General features: G+C 33.7%; 1 protein-coding gene across 1 annotated transcript in view; it reads right to left on the bottom strand.

Annotated features, from left to right (window-relative positions):
- Positions 1-19,245, bottom strand: part of LOC147073550 (uncharacterized) — a 138,360-nt gene that overhangs the window by 10,108 nt on the left and 109,007 nt on the right. The window lies entirely within an intron of this gene.

Consider the following 19,245-nt stretch of genomic DNA (forward strand, 5'->3'; position numbering starts at 1 on the left):
TATGCAAATTCGATTAGAGGCATTAATACGCAATCATTCGGACCGAAAAAAAATCTGTAATTGTTTTCATTGATTAATTTATTAATTTACAAATTAGAAAATGAGAGATTTACCAATTATTTTTTTATTTGTATTTATGAAATTCATAAAAGAAAACGTAAAACTTGTGTTGTTTTTACTTCTATATTATTTTATGCAAGTCTACTTACAAATAACACACAATTATATGATTATTGGAAGACATTACAATAATCGCAACTTTTTACTTTTGACAGGTCGACTTTTTATTCGTCCGTTGATCAGTAGCAGAGCATAGACAAATCGGACGATTTATTGTCCTCGGACTTTTGGCTCGCCAATGGAGCGCTGGCATTACGGGTGAACATTGAAAAGATAGATTTTAGTCACGAAGTGTGAACATACACCATATTGTTTGATTTCTCAATCTTGATTTTTCGTCGATTAAATGGATTGGCTTTGTGTTTTCTTTTCGATTTTTGTACTGGAATAAATATTCAGTAGATCAATTCATTTCACAATTTGAAAAATAGAGTTTTTCTAATCATAACTTAATTTTTTGTAGAAAATTACTATCCTGCGAGCAATGACATTATTAATGGACGACGCACTCAATACAGTAGCTAGCAAGTAAATTCGCGCATTCGCATGTATTGGTAGACGTCACGCAATTTCCATTATGCGATATCACGCATCGGGAATTTATAGCAATATGACCTTTATTGTAATGGCGTTAGAGCAGTGTTTCTAATGTCAATGTTCATGTGAGCGAACCCGTTCGAACTGAATCATTTGGCAGACCCAACAAAAAGCATCAGGAATTTATAGCAATATCATCTTTATTGTAATGGTGTTAGAACAGATTATCCCATTCGGCAGACCCGACAATAAAGTGAGTGTCATTTTCTTTTCCAGATGATTCGTCCATATTAATGTCATTGCTTGCGAGTAAAAATGTAACTTAGCAAGGCATCGTACGTCTGATGAATCTGATTCACAATAATTGGTAATAAGCTCGCGAAGTAATATTTTAATTGTAATTAGTCCGGACATGTACAATATTTTTTTTAGTAACCTACTAAATTCCAAAGTAAATAAAAAAAAAAACAATATAACTAATCAATAGTTAAATATTATAACGATATAATATGTATACCAGACGATTACTGCTTTTATTTCTTCAATATTTCAATGCAAACTTTTGGTGTTTTGTTTGCGGTGGGTTAGGTATGCTTATTATAAATAAACAAAATATTTTTTTTCGACCATGTCCGATCTTAATAAGATCATATGAACCTCCACAGGGTGATTAACAGAGTAACAGATTCTGTTTTTACGAGAAATTGATGTTAGCCGATTGCTCAACGTATTCGGTCCATACTCTGACGCATACACAAATTGAAAAACAATATGTGTACTTGCCAGACTTAGGATTCAAACCTGGGACCTGGGACTTGTAATGATCACTGTATGTATAATAAACTAAAGCAGCGCTGACATCGTGGATGTATATATACATAAATATATATTGAACATACATAACTTGAAATCACCTCAGAATGACTAAAAACTAGAAAAAAATACATTCTCAAATTCTTGTGAATTATTCGTTGAATAAAAGAAATGGTTTATTAAAAATTGTTAGCAAGTTCAAGTAGACGTTATAACTAAAATATTTGGCGAGAGCCGGGCGTCGGTTACTAATTAAGGTAATTAATATTCCTTGATTTAATACACAAAAATCGATAGTCAATAATAACTCAAAATTATAAGCATTTCATTTTCATGTAGGTCCAACTAGTTTAAATTGTAGAAATTAGATAGGAGGCTCGTAGCATAATTGGTGAATGCACAGTTGGCGCGATACCAGTGGTGATATGGATTCAAATTCCGTCGAACATCGTAGTTTTTTCAAATGTGATTTTTTCTAGAGGGTATAATAATATATCTGAGGTGTTTTCAAGTAATGTTACATTCTCAAAATCTTTCAGAATTATTCTTTGAATAAAAGAATAATAAAGATAAAAGAAGCATTATATAATATGATGTTTATTATGAAAATAAGTATTTCAAAAACTTTTTCAAATTCTTGTGTTTCACTCGTATACCCTATTAAGAACAGTGGACAGAGTGAAAGAATGGACACAAATTTAATATTGTCGTGGAAAGTTCCATATTTAAAAAAAGTTTTGTTTAACCACCGCCATCTTTAGATTAATAAAGCCTGAGCATAATTTTTTGCACAAGCAACGAGTGGTCCACTTTTCAGCTGTCAAAATCAGATCCCAGATTGCTTGACATATTGATTCGCCCTTTCTCGTTTCAAATTGAATTATGAAAAATTCTCAAATCAAATATATTAACTATCAGTGTTATTATAAATAATATAGATTCCTGTTATTCATCAGCTGTCAAAGTCAGACAAGCCCATACAAAAACCGGTGATAATATCGATTTCCAAAAAATATGTAGCATTGATCTATGCATTACATTTGTAGAAAGTGTATTAATGCTTGTGTATTATTTATCATTCAACTCATCTATCCAAATCAAACCATTCCCTACCATTAAATCCAATGAACTCCAAAGTCTCCAAGATATGTTAAAACAATCTTAAAGAATACTCCAATAAATTAACACGATATACGCGTCAGTATGAGCACTCTATAGACAATTACAGGCAATGACAGGTTATCCATAGACAACGGGAGGGGCGAAAAGTAGGACCAGTCGTGTAATGTATTGGCTTCATTCTTCAGTGGGCAATGGTTTAACAACATTGACTGATGACTAGATAATTACTTTTTAATTACCACATTTAAATAGCATGCTAATTATATCGAATGTCCACCTAATCGTAACGCGCTGGGCGCGTCTTTAGCGTCCAATGAATTAATTACTTGAAAAACATAATAACCTAAAAAATGTAATTAACTGCAGCCCAGCAGTTGACCGAAGAGAAAGCGTTCTTCGCACTGAAAATACAATTGAATTGCTCGTGTTTCATTACTTCATTCCTTGCTTCTGATTTTGTTGTTATTTAGTAAAGTGGTTAGTAAGACTTTCCACCAAATAATAACAACTATGTCACCATAAATTATCTAACTGAACTAACCCACAAAATACCCTATTACTTAAAATAATAATATGTAATGGTAATCAATTTTTACTCCATCACAAAAACAAGTTTTACGTATTTTGGAAACTTTTACGAATTTTCGCAGAATACTTCATATTGCTCTCGGATATACGTTCTTTTAAATAAAAACCTAAATTTTTCAGCAAATTTCCACGAAAATAATCTAATTTTCACAAAATGATTAATACGCTTCGTTTTTCAGCGGGAAACGGTAATTGAAACAGCTGATACATATTTGTGTATGCATTATTTGCATGTTATATTCGACATAACAACTTTAACGACTTGAAATTTTTAACCGCTGTGGAAATATTGTAAAGTATAATAAATAAATATATAATAAAAAAATTCTTCACAATATTTACATAATATATTCTAATATATTTAAGTATTGTACTATTCCATTTGAATCGTTTTTTGCGACCCGGGTTTCGCCTTTCGGCATCTTCGGGCATTATGTACACTCATCAAAAGGCATATATACACTGACAACGAATACAACATAACAACTTTAAAGACTTGAAATTTTTAACCGCTGTGGAAATATTGTAAAGTATAATAAATAAATATATAATAAAAATATTCTTCACAATATTTTCATAGATTTTAATGGATTTAAGTTTTGTACTATTCCATTTGAGTCGTTATCTGCGACCCGGGTTTCGCCTTTCGGCATCTTCAGCCACTATGTACACTCACCAAAAGGCATATATACACTGACTTAACTCTAACTTTCAATACAATAAAGTAGGTAAAAACTTTATCACCTACCTATGAAGTCAATAAAAAAATACATAACAAACAAATTATGAATAGTTTCTAAAAATCCCCTACATCATCAATAATAATATATAAATCGTCAAAACCTAATAATAGATCATTGGTAATATTATAAACAATAAATATACTACACTCAATAGGTGTAAAATCGTCCATTCTGGGAACAATGGTAACGTATTGGGAATTAATAGAATTTTAACTAATGAGATATATATATTTGCCTTTTGGTGAGTGTATATTAATAGTGCCTGAAGATTCCGAAAGGCGAAACCCGGGTCGCAAAAAACGACTCAGATGTAATAGTACAAAACTTAAATTCATTAGAATTTAAATTCAAATTTTTCCATCAAGTACCTTCGGTCGATAGTATTAATATATTTATATAGAATTTAAATTAAATAAATTTGGAGCGTGATATTTAAATGAATGTTTAAATTATTCTCTTAATAGTATTGTGGATTATCTTCAATCGGCTCAAAGCATCTAATATTAATACACGTTTTGATCAAATAGTTTCCCAGAAACTCGAGAAATTTTCATTATCGGTTTGATAATAAATTACGTTCAAGGATCAGTGCCAAGTTCTCCAAAATTTTCCATTGTGTCAATCTTATCTGGTAAGACTTAGTGACATTTATAATATACCCTTACGAATATATTGAATACTTTGCTTGGGTTACATCAGTGGTTTCCAAACTTTATATTGTTACTATGCCTCCCTTTAAAAAAAACTAATCTTGGTGCCTCCCCCCCCTTTAGTTCATTAAATAATACCTTTTTTAAATAGTCAACAATGTACTAAAAAAAATTAACGTTTTACTAAGTACTTGTATATAAATTTTTAAATTAATTTTGTTTTTCATGCGATGAATGTGCTTGTTTATTAGCACAATCAATTTCAATAGTAGTCAATCCAAATTTATCATCGTTCATTGACAAATGGATTCTATCATGGGCCCCACATCCTGAAGCGGGCCCCGCGATCAGGATCTTTCAACCACATATTTAAAGTATTTATTAGCCCTGAAACAGAACAGCCCGTAGGCGAGTTTTTTACTATTAATAAAAAAATGTTGAAAGTGCATTATCAAAATAACCAAAAACTCAGTAAACAGATTTTTGTTTGCTTCATTATATATTTGGCGTAGAAATTTTTTAAATGTGGATACATAGCGAACTTATTTTTTTGTAATTTTGATTTCCAAAGCTCCAAATTTGTATGAATGCCTTCACTTTGTCTTTTTAAATCAGTGAATGCATTAGTGGTACTTGCATTGATTTATTTTTAATTTCAACCAAAAACAACAAAATTATCATACCTAAACAAACTTGCGTCAAATTTCAACATTATGATTTGACCCTTTTATTTAGACTTCATTTTTTCACGAGATAGCCAGCGCGCTTCACAATAGTGTAGAAGTGGGGTATTATAAAATTTGTCTCCATATTTTCAAACAGGTTTGCAAACAACCTTGTATAGGACTGTTTTTTGTATAGTTTATAACTAGCGGCCGTTTTATAAACTATGCATTTGCAAACTGCAAACCTGTGGCTACATTAATTTTTTCTTCAATTTTAAATAAATTCAACATAATATTTGTCGCGTCACTTTCACTGTATGAAAATATGGATTCTGGTTTTAAGTGAATTGTGTTAAGCTTTTCGCGCCTCCCTTAGCAACACTCCGCGCAGCACCCCAGGGAGGCGCGCCTCCCAGTTTGGAAATCGCTGGCTTACATCATTCATGCCTCGTCCCTTTTGTATTATTTGTTATTACCTATTGTGATTACGCCATCGTCATAAATGAAAGTTTTTCATTCTTCTTTGCACCAGTGTCCTTCGTAATCCAATGAATGAGAAAGGCGCTCGTCTTTCATCCGAGGACTCCGAATTTGATTCCTGGTAAGAGCACAATGTATTTATGAGATTTTCTCTAAACCCGAACCCACCTTGTGTGCGGGCCTGATGTCATTATTTAAAACTACAAACCTACATACAGCATATTACCGTTATTAAATCATAAATACCGCTTCTCAAACTGCTTCTCAAACTTTTTCATACCATGACCCCCGAAATCAGAAAAAAAATCCTAGCCTCCTTCCCAAAAAATTTAATCTTTCTTGACCAACAGCACTTTATTTACCATTCATCATCATCAGCCTGAATCTATCCACTGCTGGATGAAGGCCTCTTCAAGCTACTTCCAATTCTCTCGGTCCTGTGCATTGCGTTGCCACGTACTTCCGCAGAACTTTATTATTTAATCGATCCAGCGGCCTCTAGGTCTACCTTGCGGACGTTCTTTACTTCTTGGATATCACTGGATGACTATATTTGTCTCTTCTTCTAGCTATGTGTCCAGCCCATCTCCATTTCAGGCTTTTAATAGACACTATTACATCGCAAACCCTTGTCTGCTTCCTTATCCACTCATTCCTCTTTTTGTTCTTTCGCGTTATGCCCAGCATGCACCTTTCCATACAACGTTGTGCTACTCTAAGTTTCTGGATCTCTCTTTTACTTAGGGTCCATGTTTCACACGCATATGTGATCACGGGAAGCACATACTGGTTGTACACTTAGCGCTTTAGACACAGTGGAAGGTCACTTTTGAAGACATTATTCAGGCGGCCAAAAGCACTCCAGCTTAGCTTTACTCTGCGAACAATTCCATCAAATATACATCCATCTATAAACACTTGTTGTCCCATTTACCATTAATTAGTATATTATAGGTACATTTGTATTAAAAATAATAGAGCATTTCATCTACTTGGCTGTAAAGCAAAAATTAACAATAAAACAAAAATTTACTTCATATTTTTTATAGCTACAGCCCACAAAACAATTTAATGAGAGGGGTGTGATTTGTATATTATAATAAATCAATATCCGGTAACAATGTTTGAAATGCTAATTCGCAATTTGAAAGACACGACCTGTGTTTATTTTTTATTACCTACAAGTAATGATGAATATGCTTTTTCGCATAGGTATGTAAGTTGTCGCACCCATATTCATTATGATCATGTGAGAGATGTTGTATCAGGTATCGTCTAGTGATCACGTTTTTATGATATTTTTTGCAAATAAATATTTCGCGGCTCCCTAGCAGAAGCTCCAAGGCGCCCCAGTTTGAGAAGTATTGATGTATATTATTGTACATAACATTTTAGGAAATATACAAGAAAATACCCATGATGACCAAGCTGCGTACGCGTCAACTTATAATGTCGTGGGTCTCAGGTCTGAATCCTGGTTCTGGCAAATACGCAATTTGTGTTTGTGGTCAGAGTATGGACACAATAGGTTGAACAAGTGCCTAACATCCGTTTCTCGTAAAAACAAAATTCTGTTAATACAAACCTCCACTATGTGGAAGCTCATATTGGTCTTATTATGATAGTTAAATATTTAAGTACATGGGTCAATGAGAAATGGGACCAGTCTCAGGAAATAAAAACTAGAATTGAGATCGCAAGGAGCGCTTTTCTCAAAATGAGACGCCTCCTTAGCAATCGAGACCTTGACCTAGATCTGAGACTGCGTATGGTACGTTGTTATGTTCTCTCAATTCTTTTCTATGGTATGGAAGTATGGACGTTAAACCAAGAGATGTCACGGAGACTTGAAGCTTTCGAGATGTGGCTGTATAGGCGCATCCTCAAAATTCCTTGGACTGACCAGGTGACAGAAGTTCTGAATCGAATGGGGAAGAACCGAGAAGTTCTACGTAGTATCAAAACCAGGAAACTACAGTACCTCGACCACATTATGAGAGGACAAAAGTACAGCATTCTCCAACTTGTCATTCAAGGGAAGATCAACGGTAAGCGTAGCAGAGGACAGCGCCGCATTTCGTGGCTTAAGAACCTCCGTGATTGGTACGAGTGCAGCTCCACTGAACTGTTCCGGGTAGCAGACGACAAAGATAAGATCACCTTGATGGTGGCCGACCTCCACTAGATGATAGTCGGACATATTATAAAACAGTATAATATGTTACTGTAAATTGTGTTTATAATACATTATTACTTTAGTGTAATATGATTGAAGTGAAGCGGAAATATGGAAGCGCACACAGATTGAAAAAAATGCGATGACACGTCCAAGGATCGGGGAATCTCAATTGCCACAAAATGATGCTTGTGCAAACATTAGTGTTCTCCATAGTTGTATACGTTGTAGAGTTAGAGACATTATGGACCCTGAAGGCAAGAGAGCAGAAGGCAATTGATGCCTTCGAGATGTGGTATTGGCGCCAAATGCTTCGTATTTCTTGGACAGTGCATAGAGACTGCAGATAAAGGAACGGCTATCTGTGTCTGAGACACATTTTGTAGTTTTTTTGACATATTGTCCGGCAACCTCTAGTGGTTTTGGGTGGCCTCCAGGGAAGATGAAGTAGATGAAGAGCGCTGGAGTGACCAAGTGAAGGAGCTGACTGGAGGCACCATTCATTCTGCCCTGATAGAAGCGGAAGATCGAAAGGGATTGAAAGTCTTGGTCGCTTAAAGGATAAGAAAATTTAAAGGTGGGCACGATACTCAGCCATGAGGGTACAACCAAAAAGAAGATTGTTTTCTACGAATCAAAAGTGGCATATTCTGAAGGATTTATAGCACATTTTTACATGAAGTGAGTCCATATGATTTATGAGACATTATTATTGGTTACTTTCTTCACAACTACTCAATAAGTTACATACGGTTACTATAAAAATAATAAGACGCTATTATTATATGACAGTAATGAATGCATAAAGCCCAATTCGTTTATACAGATCTGTGAAAATCTCTTGATAAAATATTTTATCCGTTTGCCTCGCAACCGACATAAAGATTCTCATCAAACCAACTTCAAATGAGCATCGAAATATCAAGCGTCCGTAATAGTATTTACTCTGCTGTATGTTTACTGAGTGTATTTTCTAGTGGGAGTGTCGCCTAAGACTTGAGCTATTACGATAATAATATGTTATATTTTTATTGAAATAATTAGGTTGAAAAACATGATATATTTTTTCCCATTTTTGGCACTACAATAAGGTTAATCCTGATCTTATCAGACACCTCTACTTTGTCTGGTCCTCTACTCTCTTTCTTCGGTCTTCCTTATTTCCACACCTACCCCAAATCCTTATTTATTATTGTCACAAGACCAGATGACGAGTAATTACGGGTCATCTGTCGACCGTGATTGAATAACATTCAGTTATCTCGAGTGACATCAAGAAAGCAGTCACGTGCGGGTCAAAACGCATACATATGACCTTCGTTGCGCTAAATCTGATACGGTTTGAGCGAACGTCGCGTCTATCTTCCATCCTGAACTTTTTATTATCATTCATCGCAAAACCAAGTGAAACCGTGAGAGTGACGTCCGTTTATCAGTGCGTGAGTACATGAATACCGAACCGCCTCCAGCGTGCGCCAGCCCTCTCAACATAAAAGGTCAGTACCTGGCATCATATTTAAACCCCGCCCTAGATCCGTAATCACTAACCAGCATTCTTAAAATTACAGTCCACTGCTAAAATCGCCACAAGTTTTCAAGCATGATCAACAGCAATTTAACCCTATATGAATTATCAAACATATCAAACGCGAAGCCCTTGTATAGTAGAATCACAAAATTCTTGAGAAAATTCAACCCCATTATTCAAAAATATTTTCAAAGCGTCGTTTCTAACACAGAAATTCTGTAAAAATGAAAATTAAAGCATTTTATTAGTAGAATAAAACTATAGCAATTTTAAGTGGTGAATTTACCCATGTAATAACTGCAACCGAATTGAATGCGTACATTCGACCGTGCGATCATCGCACTATTTCAACTTTTCAATGCAATTATCTAAATTGAATCAATTTTAATTACAACGTTTTTATTAGCTCGTATTCTTGTTTGTCTGGTGGTTGTTTGTCCAATAAAAATCTTGCAATCAATTTTTAACTAACTTCCCGACTAGCTAGACATTATTGAAACTTTTAGAATATAACAGAACACGATGCCAATGCATTCTTTTAATACTGTTAGCCATCTTTAAGCAGAATTGAATTCATTTTCAGTTAATTCTGTTTTGTATGGAAAGTTATTTCAGAAAAATTCGTAAAAAGTAAAAGACTATTATTGGTTGCTAAAGGGGTGGTCCTAGCAACTAAATTATTAATTTATACGCGCGTTATTATGGAAATCAAAATGAAATGTCAAAATGACATTTCAGTTTTCTATATTTGTTTGTTTGTTTGTTTTTTATTTACTTCTTATCAAGTACAAGTTTGAGCATAATAATTCAACAGAAAATTTAAAAACGTTGTATATAAAAAGTTCTTTTTATCTTGTAATTATTAGTGATTTAGCTTAAATATACATTATACTATCTAAACAGCCAACTTCCACCCTTATAACTGTGTACCATGTGACAGTTTTTCAGAAATTGTAAAAAATATTAAAGAAAGAAGAGCAAATACTATTATACCATATTATATTATTATGTTTAAATTAAAGCACAAAAAAACATTCCGGATATGAAAACAACGCTCAACTATTCAAAATTTTGCTAGAAAGCCCTTACCTAATACTTTATTTATGTCATGCTTGTTTTCAACTGTATTGAACGTATCAAAGTTTGTACATTTCAGGAAAGTTACAAACTTAAGTATTATAGATGCTGTCCATAAACTGAACTATATTACAAGTAATTAATATATATTTATACGACGACCAATCAGTCAATAATAGACACATATATATGTGTGGAATAGAACAAGACTTGTCTAACCCACAAAAACTAAGAAACTAAGTTAGACATTATCTCTATTTAATGTTATTTTTTTTGTTAGCTTCAAATAAGGCGATCACTAAAAATTGTCATCATACGACACTACCATCTATAGTCATTTCTTGCAATCACATAAATTAATTCATTATGAGTGCCATATTTGCCTATTCCATATAAAAATGGCGGACAAGCCTGACGTTCGTGAAATGCTGGAAGAAACAGATGAAGATTTTTCAACAGATAAAAGTTAATACAAAGAAAGAAACATTTTATAAAATAAGTATATATATATATATATATATTAAAACACTGAGTTTTTTGAAGTTATACTTGTTTTGGTACGTTTGGGAAATCAGATCAGAGTGTATTTTTGGCGTGTGACATGTAACACAATATAATTTATTTTTTCACACAAAAATAAACGCACTCGGTTGGATTCGAACCACCGATTGTTCGGTTATCAGCTGAACGCACTACCTTTACGCCACAGTATGATACTGTAATCGTGACGATTATACATTATAATATTATAGTATGAATTGTTCCGTTGCCTAGGCTGCGAATTTATTATTGTCGGCCATTTGCGATTCCTTACGTAAACAAATGATTAAACGTCAGAGTGACAGTTGATACTTTAAAAATAAAAACAACGAGAAACCATTGTATAATTTAGTACCTAATGTGTATAGAAATAAACCAAAGACGTTCCAATAAGCGGTCCTTTTTCTTGAGTGTGTAATTTAACAAGATAATTAAGAGCTAGACGAATAATCTAGGTTATCACAAGTTTTGTTTTTGTTTTGTTACGCCAAAGAAGTATAAATTCTAACGCGCGTACATAAGTACACACATCGATATTTTTTTTCAATGAATCTCTAAGTTTAACACTTATTATCTCAGAACCGAATAATTGTGGGTTGGATAAGTCTGTTTCTGGTCCACACATATTATATTATATAGGAATTTTCATTAAGAAGCAGTGATCTTCGGTGATCTTTGAGTTAAAACCAAACAAAAACACACATACCTAAGTTATTTTTCTTTATTTGAAATAAAAGTCGAATATATGAAAATAATATGATATCATTTAAAATTACTACCATGACTTCTTCAGATAATAACATACGAAACTTTCAACTTTCGAAGATTTACTCACATAATTGTGGCTATATCTGTCTAATGAAATATGTTGCATTTTATTCAACGAATATGTACTCGTATTTATATTTGAGGTGTTTTCAATAAATAAAATTTGTGAATTATTCGTTGAATTAAAGATATAGTTAATTACATTATTAGCAAGTGCAAGTACGTACTAAAATTTGGAGTGATCCCGGCGACGATTAGTAATTAGACCAATTAATTGATACCTTGATTTAAAATCATAACCAATATTAACGCAATTTGATAAGCATTTCGTATTGGAACTACTAGATAAGTTGATCGTTATTAAGTAGGATGCCCTTAATTTAATTGGTAAAGTACATTGGCGCAAATCCAGTGGTTACAAAGTCAAATCTCGTCGGGCGTCGTATTTTTTCAAAAAAGTGTTTTTCTAGTAGCTATCACACTGAGAATGAAGAGGCGACGTGCTACGGATGCCAGAAGAGAACCTCAACCAGGCTTGCCCGTTATTCAAGCTAACCGTATCCCGGCGTCCTGAAAGGCCGCTAAATACTATCTATAAAGTATATACGGCGGAGTTACGGGAAGCTGGTGTGACTTGGAACGATGGAAGAATACTGGCTAGCGACAGGGATTCTTGGAGGCGCCGCGTGGCGTCCGTGTGCTCCAACTAAGGGCGAATATGACTGAATAATAATATATATATGTGCGAAGCTATTCTATATAATATACACGAGGCGGCTATCGACGGTAGTTTATCATATTTATGTATTGAGGGGGTTAATTTTTATAATAAGTTAACCGTCTAAACTGTGATCAAATGCTATGTTTTAACAGACCCTCTCTTTCCTTTACTTTAACATTACTTTTATTTTTAACTTTTACGTTAACTTTTAGAGCGATATAGTCAGTTTAACAGTTTAGTTTAGACCGTTAACTTATCGTATCAATTATAATACATCAATACAAAAATATGATAAACTACCGTTAATAGCCGTCGATAGCCGCCTTGTGTATAGAATAGATGCCGTGAGATGTTTTCAAATGATATAAATTATTCAATATAAAGAATGTTACATTCTCAAACCTTGTCAATTATTCGTTCAATAAAAGAAATAGTTTATTGCCTTATGTTTCATTAAAAAGAGACGATTGAGGCAAATTTTAATTGAGTTCAAAAATGTTTGCAAAGTGAAACTCAAGTTTTATGTTATATACAATTCACTGAAAAACATTTCTTAATAAATCGTTTTCAAACAAAAAAATAAGTCATTTCCGTTCCAGGGAAAATTAATTAAACATTTCAGAAAAGTGTCGTCCGTCAGAGAGCGAGCCGTCAAAGTGTCTCCACTTTTCGACTTTTCGCCGGAAAACTGCTACACAGAAGAAAATGCGTGGAAAACCGCTAGGGTTCCAACAGTAGAGATGTTTTTTTTAACTTCTTCTTTACGCGCGTTCGGAAAAGATGTATGTGTATTTTTGGCGTGTGACATGTAGCACATAATTTATTTTTTCACACGAAAAAAGCGCACTCGATTGGATTCGAATCACCGATTGTTCGGTTATCAGCCGAACGCACTACCATTACGCCACAATATGATACTCCAATCGTGACGATTATACATTATAATATTATAGTTTAGAATTGTTCCGTTGCCTAGGCAGCGGAATTTATTATTGTCGGCCATTTGCAATTCCTTACGTAAACAAACGATTAAACGTCAGACTGATAGTTAATACTTTAAAAATAAAAACAACGATAAATAATTATATAATTTAGTAATATAAGTTAAAGTGTATAGAAATAAACCAACGGCGTTCCAATAAGTGGTCCTTTTTCTTGAGTGTGTAATTTAACAAGATAATTAAGAGCTAGTCAAAGAATCACAAGTTTTGTTTTTTGTACGCGCGTACATAAGTACACAAACAGATTTTTTTTTCATTCTGGAATAATATTTTTGATACTTTTTTCTTTTTATTACAACAAGTCATGAGAACCAATCATTATCACACGGCACTATAATAGTATTACTAACAAAAACCGTAGTGTAGTAAAATCAATTTTAGCGGAGGTCACATTAATAGACTTTTTAGGAGTTCTAGATGATGTTATGCTTCATTGACTATCAGAAGTCGTTCGACTGTATGTGGAATGTACTTCTGAAAATGTGAGTTCCAGGACACCTTACCTGTCTCATCAAAAACCTATATAACAATAGTTACACAAAGGTAAAAGTAAATAGAGAATTTTCTGAGAGTTACCGAACCGAGAAGGGGGTCCGTCAGGGATGCGTTTTATCTCCACAGTTATTCAATATATATGGAGAGCATATAATACGGAGACCCTTAGATCATTGGCAAGGCGGAATAACAATTGGTGACCAGCAAATAAACATCTTAACATTCGCAGATGATACCACGCTAATCACTGCTGATGAAAGAGAACTCTACTATAATATATTATTATTTCATTGAGATGTTCCAATTTTTATTTTCTTCACCTGTTTACGTTAAAATCGTTTTCAAATTAACCACGCGGAAGTCCAGCGCATCTATTCTATAAAATAAGTTAGCTGTCTAAACAGTCAAAACTGTCTATTTCGCTCTAAAATTTAACACAGCCAAAAGAGATGCTATTAAAACATAGCACTTGTTGTAACAATTACAACTAACTTATTATATTTGTTACAATAAGTGCTAATACTTCGATACAAAAAAAAATAAAAAACTACCGTCGATAGCGGTTTTGTATATATAATAGAAGCGCAGGTGATGTCATTGTATCACTTGATTCATATTAAATAACTTACGACCAAATGCAGTAGTGAGAGAAAGAAACGATGTAAATTCCCACGCTTTAACGTGAGGCGTAGTTATTTTGTACAGTCATGCAGTAGGCTCTTTGCACAATAACAATATAATTTGAGTGCTTCAGGGTAATGCTTCAAAGTCCTTTTGATTCAAATTGAATAATACCAATGGAAGAGTGTGTTAGATTATAGTTTACTTGAGGTTAGACATGCCTGCTATAGAACATGAACATATTTAATCGAAAGTGTTCGAAAATAACGAAAATAACACCACATCATGACTACTCCAAATATCCATCGATATGTTATTCTGACTTCGCCATCCCTAGTCGTAACGTAGCCATTGTCGCTTTTGTCGTTAAGTCGACCGGAAGTGATGATCAATTAATCACTTCCGGCGGACACGAAAACAAGACAATAAGATCGGAAAATAAAATCGCCGTAAAAATGAAATTCGGTCGCCATATTTTTTTCCGCCGACGCATTGTTTATGGTAATAAAAAACGATAATGTGGCTTATATTGTAATTTTGATAGGAATTAATTCAGTGTGTTAGGGATGCTTTGTTATTTCATCCACTCGTGATGTGAGGCTCTAAATCAAAGGGTAACGACCGTATTTCCGTGAAGAGTGCAATATAACCGCTGTAAATCAATATGGACATACATATAATATATTTTTTTAAATCTTAATAGAATAGTTTTTGTAGGACATGCTTTAACAACACGCTTGCAGACTGCAACTTGCTTGTAGACTCGCAGTGTTTCCCAAACTTTCGACATCTATGTACCCCTTCTATAATTTTCGTAAAACTAAGTACCCCTCATCAAAAAAATAGCATATACAATAACAATCAAAATATATTTATTATTTCCTTTTTTAGTACATAAACAAAATAATAATAAACGAAAAATAAAATTCATTCATAATAAAATATAAATAAAATAAATAAAAGTTATATTATAAATAATTACAAGATCAAAAGAACGTTTTATATACCACGTTTTTAAATTTTCTGTTGAATCATATAAACTTGACAATTCTGTGTATTAATAAAAACTTTTTATTGTACTTGATAGAAATATTGAATAAATATTATTGAATTTTGAAATGTCATTTTGACATTTCATATTGATTTCGATAGTAACGCACGTATATATTATTAATTTAGTTGCTAGGACCCCCTTAGCAACCAATCATAGTGTTTTACTTTTTACTGATTTTTTCCGAAATAACTTTCTATACAAAACAGAATTAACTGAAAATGAATTCAATTCTGCTTAAAGATGGCTAAAAGTATTTAAAAAATGTATTGTCATCGTGTTCTGATATATTCTAAAAGTTTCAAATGTCTAACTAGTCGGGAAATTAGTTAAAAATCGATTTCAAGATTTATATTGGATAAACAAGAAAAAATTTGTACTGGACAAACAAGAATACGAGCTAATAAAAACGTGGTAAAATAGAAACATTATGAAAGACACAGACTAATAATTGAGTCTGAACACACAAGACCAAAGACCACTGTCTTCAGAATGAACATACATGTAAACTTCTGAGAAAGAAGAAGTCAGGGAGAAGACGTGTAGAAATGTTAACAGGAGGCAGTGATGGCGGGTTATGCGTTGCATAGGGGCAGCGAATGAAGAAACGAAAAACAAATATCACGACGTTTGAGAGCAGTGGTAATATTCCATCAAGCGGATAATAAATTATCGATCGAGCATAAAAAATCTTGAAAACATAACTAACGTTGTATTGCAATACCCATTGTTATACATGTTGTTATGATAGTTTATCGCACAGGCAAAAAGATGCCTCTAAACCTGTCAGCGCTACAAACCTCCATATCGTCACCTGGAAGCAATAGTTAGATAAAGTGGAAGAAGTTGATTTTAAGATAAGTACGCTAATCGATTGCTGAAAGCTATACCTACATAATAAACCACTGAGATTCAAAAAAAAATGTGATACCCCATTTTAAAGGAAAAATGTCACTGTTGCAATTCAAATCAAATTAATACGGGGATAACTGAAATAACGAGGGAACTCGGAAATAATGGACACTGAAATACCTAACGGGTGTGGAGTAACGGGCAACCGATCTCCAGTGTGGAAGAATATGGGATAAACTTAAACACGTGTCAAGAAAACGCTTGTTCTTCATTCTGACAACTGCTCTTGGATTATATATTGACGCTTATTCAATATTGGTGGATTTGAAGGTTGCAACACACACTATTGCACGTCTATAATGTGTGGTTCATTTTCGTAGGATACTCACACATTCAAAACCCTGCGGTAAAATATAGTGTATTGGGGTATAGCCTATCGGAATTTTATTTATTAATCAATTAATCTGTTGTGTGGAAAAACCCACTGTTTAAAATGGTATAAATAAACGGCGTAAAAAAAACAAAATACATAAAAATATATCTTTATCTATTTCATTTGTCTGACAAGCATCAGAGTTGAATTATCTCGAAACTAGTATTTTTGACTTATGCCACTGTTGCTTTTAGGTAGTGATATACCTAAAACTACCGTTATTTTAGAGTAGGTTTAGTGAAAATTCTCTTTAAATTTTCAGTAGATAATGCGTACATCAATTTTGGTTTTGTTTATGTGTCTGTTTAATATACGGGCGACTTGTACTGTAAGCGGTTTGTTTTCATGCAGCGGCACTACCGATTCAGTATGCTGCGAAGTTTCAATCAGATTGGTCGGGTTGTTGTGTGTTTCTCGTACATTTAAAAAAAAAATTGCTTGTGGAAAATGGAAAAATGGAAAATGGAGAAAATTGAGTTTAGAGCTGTTATTAAACATTTTAATATAAAAGGGTTAACAGCAAAGGAAATAAAAAATGAGTTGGATTTAGTTCACGGCATATCTGCTCCTTCACTTGCAACTATTTATAACTGGTTAAATGAATTTAAACGTGGTCGTACATCAACAAAGGATGAACCACGCTCAGGACGTCCTGTAGAGGTGACTACACCAGAAATGATCAATAAAATCCACGATATGGTGTTAAGTGACCGAAGATTAAAGTTGAGTGAGATAATTGAGGTTACAGGGATCTCAAAAGGTAGCGTCATTTCTATTTTACATGACAAATTGGGCATGAAAAATATTTCTGCAAGATGGGTGCCGCGTTTGCTTACAGTCGACAATAAACGCAATAGGGTGGTGGCCTCTAAAGCCCTGTTGTCGCTCATGCAACGCAATCCGGATGATTTTTTTCGTCGCTTTGTGACTGTAGATGAAACATGGATACACCACTATACTCCCGAGACGAAAGAACAGTCAAAGCAGTGGATTGCGAAGGCAAACCATGTCCAAAGAAGGCGAAAACCGTAAAATCAGCTGGTAAGGTTATGGCTACTGTATTTTGGGATGCACGTGAAATTATTTTCGTTGACTATTTGGAAAAAGGAAAAACAATAACAGGGGATTATTATGCATCTTTATTGGACCAGCTAAAAAACAAAATTGAAGAAAAACGGCCTCATTTAAACAGGAAAAAAATCCTCTTTCATCAGGACAATGCCCGTGTTCACACATGTTTACGATCAATGGCTAAAATTGAAGAATTGAAGTTCGAATTGGTCGACCACCCACCGTATTCGCCAGAAGTGACTTTTTCCTTTTCCCAAACTTAAAAAAATGGCTAAGTGGACAACGTTTTTTTTCAAATGAAGAAGTCATCGATCGGACAAATGCTTATTTTGAGGACCTTCCGAAAACTTATTTTTCTGACGGTTTAAAAAAATTGAGAAACGTCTAACCAAGTGTATTGAGCTCCAAGGAGATTATGTTGAGAAATAAAAAAAAATACAAAAATAAAAACTGTTTTAATGCTTTTTTCTAAGGAATTATTGACCCACCCTCGTATCAAGCTGAAAATAAATAATTGGTAAATAAAGATAAATAGGTAACCTAACGATATTGTAGATAATTTTAAATTTAAAATGTAAGAGGATGGAATTCTATGTCTAATGACGTCACTGACAGTAGATCTGCCACCTGGTATTATTTGCTTGTAAACTTCGCGATAAAATTATATAAAATCACACAGTATCACAACATAATGATCGTGTGATCAAGCAGAATAAAACGAAGATCAATATACTATTCAAATCAACTGAAATAAATTTGAATAAAATTAATTGATTATGACACACTTGTCTTACATGCTCATTTTAAAACCTACCTACTGATTAGTCATGTGATCAACCTAAAGGTAAAGTCAGTTTTGCTGTCCGATCAGTTTCCGCTTAGTCGATGTGTCAGTTAAATTGACGTGTAAATGCAATACTGAAGCGGCCGACTGAAACTGAAACGGAGATGTGACAGGATAGGTTTTCCATCAGTTTTCGTGACTGTTTTTAGAGTTGTCAGTCAAATTTACGTGTAAATAACTATGTTGCCGTATTTTTCAGGTACTACTATTGAAATATTATTATTTTTTCAGACATAGGTATTAACCTATGTTCCCATCACCACCCGTCATATATGTACAGCCGTGGATATGCACGGCTGCCTTGCATGACGCTATAAACGTGTCTGAAAGAAGTGATTTTAAGTGCTCA

This window comes from Rhyacophila brunnea, unplaced genomic scaffold (assembly GCF_057557595.1).
Source record: "Rhyacophila brunnea isolate RB1 unplaced genomic scaffold, BYU_Rbru_1.0 scaffold_17, whole genome shotgun sequence".
Classification (NCBI taxonomy): domain Eukaryota; kingdom Metazoa; phylum Arthropoda; class Insecta; order Trichoptera; family Rhyacophilidae; genus Rhyacophila; species Rhyacophila brunnea.